Raw genomic sequence first — 6,445 nt, forward strand, 5'->3', positions numbered from 1 at the left:
TGCTAATAATTATTGGTCCTTGCCATAGTAATGTGGAATTTATATCACCGGCTTAAGGCCAACATTGGGGATGGTCCCTTGTGGCACAGCGTGCAAATGTGCATTTGTAACTTGACCAGGCACACACAAAGATAAAGATCCCTAGTAAAGCCTTGGCAGACTGTTGGGGCAAGTGTTGTTAGCGAGGACCTATGAAGGCCAGCACGGCACACGAGGGAGTGGGTGGCCAGTACCTTCCCCGGCCGCCTTTGTCTCCCCAGTGGCGATGTTTACACATCCCACCAGATACTCATTTGAGGCCGAGGCGACTGAGCGGAGAGACAGGACCGGTTCAGATAAACGTCACCGGTGTTGGCCATGAGCAGGTCGCCAGGTTCGTAGCGCAGCGCGCTAACCGCTACACTACCCCCCCCCCACGCACACACACACACATTCCAGAATTTAAACGCTACGTACCGCAGGTTCCACATTTCCAAGCCCGTCCGCTACCAGTTGCATAATAAGCAATGCATTAAACCGCGCGTGCGTGCGCGCGTATTTATTCCTCTACGGGCGCAGTCAATGGGGCACGCGGGAGTCAATAGGCATCGAGCAAAGCTACGACACGGCGAGGGGGGCGCCCCTCCCCACACTCGGGCACGTGGTGAATAATGGGGCGGGTGGGGGGGGGGGCTCATTGACTCGCTCCAGCCCTCCGTGGAATACAAAGGGGCAGGGCGGCGACGTCAGGGTGTTAATTGTCTCAGCAGCTGCCAGGTGTGTGCGTACGTGCGCGTGTGTGTGTGTGCGTGTGCACGTGTGGGGGGCGGTAGTGTAGCGGTTAGCGCGCCGCGCTACGAACCCGGCGAGCAGAGTTCGATCACCGCTCATGACGAATAATAGCGGCGAATATTTGAATCGGTCCCGGGCCCCCCCCCCTCGGTCGACTGTGGAGCCAAATGAGTGCCTGGTGCGGTGTGCGAACATCGCCACTGGGGATACAAAGGCGGTCGGGTGTGGTACTGGCCACCCACTCCTCCGTGTGCCTTGTCGGCCTTAATTAGGTGCTCGCCAACAGCACTTTCCCCAACAGTCCGTTAAGGCTCTTATTTTTGTGCACTCCAAACGGATGGCGAGAAGCACAAATCTCTGGATGAACTAAATCAGGGGTCTGCAACTATAAGTTAACAAAAAAACATTTTCTCTTTCTGAAATTCGGCAACAACTCAAACTCAAGCAGCGCAATGCAATGTCAATACGAGACGGCGGTCCATAATAAACGTCACGAAGCAGTCCTTGATGAGCCGCATGCTCCTCCAGAGCCACAGACTGTCGACCCCTGAACGCAAGTCTCTCGTCGACGGTTTTCCGAGCATTTTGACTTTTTTTTGCACGGCAGTGCAGTGGCTGCATGCACCTTCTGTATAGACTGGTTGGCTACGTACTACTGTGCTAAACAAGTTTAACTTACATATAATACACTCTCGCACGTTTGCATCTTGCTCGAGGGATTGGCTTGGCAGGTATCATCCTCATGGGTTTGATCAAAATGAGCGAGATTTAAACGGTGCGGCCCTGCAATTGCTTTCTCGCTCGGCGCTGCTGGGAGATTTGGAGCGCGCATCATCTCGAGAAACGTGATTAGCGTCCTCGTCTACGCCCAATAGTCATCGTGGAAGGGGTGGGAGTGACCACACTTTACCCCACCGCACACGCAACCTGCCGATCGACTAACGATGGTGTTGCCCATTCATAACTGCTGCTGGACGGACAGAGGCGGTGGGATTTTAATAAATCTGCCCATTGTGGCTGGAAGACAGAACCTGTAACCTCTGGGTTCCAAGTCCGGTGTCCTAACCATGAAATCATGGCAGTTCTCGGATCCATGGTAAAATGAACATGACCTTTAAAATATGAGCTTTGTCTTTTCCCCCCCAAATGTTATTCCAATTATGTTGTCAGTGTCATGCCATAAGACACATTATTAATTCATCATTCCCCCGGAGGGTCGTGTCACTGTGTTATAGGGTGGCCCATGGAAGTTTATAGACACAACAAATGATGAGATCCCTTCCAGGTGATCTTTCACCTACACTAAAGAAGGTGCTCTCCCATGTACCCCGCTATAAAAAGATCCTCTTCATTTGGTGGGCAAACAGAGCTGGACTTTTGCCATATTCAATAACAAACCAAACAATATTTGTGTAATCACTGATGAACGAGTTATAACCATGAAAAAATTATACGTACTTTAAAACGCAGTTTGAGTACAGGTGACAGAAACCTAGGTTCATACTCAGGTTTCTCGCGAGGCTGCCTCAGAGCTCTGTACACCTCTAAAATGAACATTGATTTTCCTACGGACAGATTTGCCCTTCGTGGAATTTTCACAATTACATGTGAGCTGTATAAAGGAGAGAAGCACCAGCTCATGCTCTGGTCGATTTGAAAAGCCCTTTTAAATGCTATGCTCACAATGAAACCAACGCTGTATAAATCCACAAAAAAAGGATATTACGGTAATCAAACGGACACAATTCCACTCTTTGGTTCGTGGGAACATTGTGTAATTATCAATGCAATCAAAGATGATCATGATCAACAAGTAAACATAATTGACGTTTTGAATTTTTAAGTAAAATGACAACGGCTTCATTTGCTCAGGAAACCTGCCCCCCAAAAATTATCAAGCTCTCTTTGTAAAAGACGGTATTACTTTGGGAGTATTGGGGCAACGATGTACGCCTAGGAGAATAGCCACATGCACTAGAGACGGACAAACAAACGCTCCTGTAACCAAAAAAGATGTCAGCAACCTACTTGCTATGCTGCCTAAAAATTCCCCATGAACAGATTATTATATTTTTACGATAAATATTATACCGAGTGGGACACGCGTGATAACGCCAAATTTAATGCTGTGTTTAGGCTAAAATTACAAACATTCTAGCACACATATTACACTCCATTTTCCTCTACGTGGTTCTTGCTACATTTCGCGCAAGAGTCAGGTGCTACGGCCAAGGTCATGCCAAGGTCATGCCTTCATAAATAATGAATAACTTCAGGTCGCAAGAGGTAAAAAAAGCACGCGTTAATGTTTTAACGATTACCGTTGCAGTAGAACGCGCGGGCATTATTAAACGTTAATAAAACATTAACAGGATGACCAAACGATAGTCTAATTCTTTATTACTGCTTGAACAGCTGCATCAAATTAACAATTACCTGAGCTTGTAAAGCACCTCAACATAGCTTTGCTACCAGATCTCTGCAAGATCACGCTCAGCAGTTCAGTTTCGAATTACATGCAAAACGTATCGATTGGCCCTGCGAAAGGCTCGTGCTTTTTATCTCCCGATGGAAACAAAGATTTGGGAACTTAATAATTTAAAGCGGGCGCCACGGTGGCGAATTGTTGGGATGCAGGGGGTCGTGGGTTCGATCCCGACCGATGCCTGCTGCTGTATATTTGGAGTCTGCATGTTCTCTCCGTGGTTGCGTAGAACTTTATCCGGGTCCTTCGGTATTTCCCTCATTTAGAAACGTGCGTGTATAGAATGTTTGCTGTAAATTTCCACGTAAGACACTTCGTTGGCCTATCATTTGTGGCCAGGTGACTTCTGGCAAGCCATAGTACATACTGTAGCTCAGTGGGTCTTACCTCGTAAAATAAAAATCGTAAGTAAAAAGAACTGAGATTAAAAAAAGAAAAATTAATAAAAGTGCACATTACCATTTGGGATTATGTCCTTCACAATAAAGCTATCATTGTAGCAAATGGGTTGTGCATAAGCCAAAATGCGGACGCTGTGCCATCCATGAAGCTGATGCAGATGCTGCCATTCGTAAATGTGGACCCCCGATTACACGTATGAAATATCACTTATTCGTTTGACAGCCAAATAAACGTAAGTACGGTTGCATGAAGGCTTCCCAAGGTATTGCCACATCTCACGATGCTACGATACATCTGGTAACTGCACACAATCCGATAACATCACTCAATCTCCTCCTCGGTGGAAATCCTCATCGGACGCATTACATTCTTTGGCCGTCAACTTCGTTATATTATTCTTGAACGTTGGCCAATTGCCCTCTGAGCGACATATCCTGCCCCAAACCAACTTACGTATTATGATCGGCTTGAGCGATGCCATTCACCTGCGTCTTTTCTCCAGTACATGCGCCTTTCTGCTCTCCGTCTCCCCATGCAATGCCAATCTTCTTTAGACGCTTTTCAGATTCTGGTTCGCATTTTTCACTTGTGACCATTTTCCCCAACCAGTGCACGTAGTTAATGTAAGCAGGTAAACAGGATTAATTGAATTGAGAAACAGTCAACGATGAAATAAGTCTTCTAGCTCATCCACGGTTGATGGTTCCGAACCAAATGATGGAAATTACATACATCTTATGGCCAGCATGCATATATTCATAGTGATGGCAAGTGTTGACTTTTCACTAAATTGTAATTATGTTGTTAATGCCAGTGGGGCTATGGGCAGCGTTGAACCCAGGAATTAATTTAAGATTAGTTTAATATGAATGTGCGTTCATTAAAATAAAAAAAAACATCACAATGACGACCGATGTGCCATCTGTTGTAACAAAAATGCAATGGCGCATGTATTAGGCTTTTTTTGTTTAATCAGGTAAGGACCACTGAGCTATGTAGCTCTTTTCAGAAGCGACCTGGCTATCACAAATGATAGCTCAACGAAGTGGCTTAGCACGTGAAAATGTATAGCAGCCAAATACCATTAAGAGCATGTTTCTAAATGGAAGAGGGGGAAAACCGAAGAGAAATCCACACGACCACGGGGGAGAAGATGCAAGCTCCAAATAAACAGGCGTCAGAGTTCGGATAGAACCCACGACCTCCGGCATACCAGGCGAGGTAGTTAACATCTCACCATGGGGAGAAACACCGCACATTATACAGCAGGTGTCAGGGTCGCGATCGAACCCACGACCTCCTGCATACCAGGCGAGGTAGTTAACATCTCACCATGGGGAGAGACACCGCACATTATACAGCAGGCGTCAGGGTCGCGATCGAACCCACGACCTCCTGCATACCAGGCGAGGTAGTTAACATCTCACCATGGGGAGAGACACCGCACACTATACAGCAGGTGTCAGGGTCGCGATCGGACCCACGACCTGCTGCATACGAGGCGAGGTAGTTAACATCTCACCATGGGGAGAGACACCGCACATTAAACAGCAGGCGTCAGGGTCGCGATCGAACCCACGACCTCCTGCATACCAGGCGAGGTAGTTAACATCTCACCATGGGGAGAGACACCGCACACTATACAGCAGGTGTCAGGGTCGCGATCGGACCCACGACCTCCTGCATACCAGGCGAGGTAGTTAACATCTCGCCACCGCGACTTATCAATCTACTCCTGAATGGAGGCCTCTCAACACCATGTAGGTCGTGGCGGTCGTTTCACCATACTGGTCAGTGCATTTTAGTGAAGCGCGCAGAGGGCAGGAGTGGTTCCAACATCACTGATGTCAACCCTGGCCGGGAATCCAACTCAAGCGCGCAGAGCGCGAATCGTCGCTGTGGAGGCGGGACACGAGCGTGCCGACAGCGACGGTCGCACCAGCCTCGTCCCAGGTGGGAGTAAAGAGCGTCGACGGGAGGATTACTCGGTGCGATTCGCGCACCGATACACGTCGACACTCCCTCGGTGCAAGGAGGTCAGCTGTAGGGTCAGCGTTAGCGCCACGCCACGCCGATGAATTATGAAGGGGGGGGGGGGGGGTGGGCGTTGTGAAGCGGGTTTCTCTGGCTCGGAGGTTATTAACGCTGATGGCCCATGTCAGAGCAACGAGTCAGCACATCGTTGAGATTCTGGATGCAATCCCCAAGGGTCTCCAACCAGTGGTAACAAATACAGGGTACACGAGTGTAGCTCGTTTTTTTTTTTCTTTTTCACAGATTCTCGGCTCAGAGATCGATGAGTGCACAATATAGCATTGATATTATCGTCGTCGTCATCATCATCAGCCCTGCTATATCTACTGCTTTATGGAAGCCATCATCACTCAGCCTTTGCGATGCACAGATCCATCTGGCTCCTACGCACGAGGCAACTTCATCGCTCCATCTCTGCCATGGTCACATCCTCTCGGGCGGATTCCGTCCCTTGCGTTGCCGTCAGCAGTCTCATCCCTCCGGGCGAATAATCCAGACTCCAGCACACTTCCTTTAGGTCAACTCTAGCTATAATTTGTCTTTTATGCTATTATCCATGCGTTCCACTTGTAGGTATGCTGAACTTATTTCATAACATACGTACAGTGAGGGAAAAAATAATTTGATCCCCTGCTGATTCTGTACGTTTGCCCACTGACAAAGAAATGATCAGTCTATAATTTTAATGGTAGGTTTAATTGAACTGTGAGAGAAAGAATAACAACTAAAAAATCCGAAAAACGCATGTCAAAA

The sequence above is a fragment of the Petromyzon marinus genome, chromosome 40 (assembly GCF_048934315.1).
Source record: "Petromyzon marinus isolate PM22_M1 ecotype Great Lakes invasive population chromosome 40, UKy_Petmar_22M1.pri1.0, whole genome shotgun sequence".
NCBI classification, from domain to species: Eukaryota; Metazoa; Chordata; class Hyperoartia; order Petromyzontiformes; family Petromyzontidae; genus Petromyzon; species Petromyzon marinus.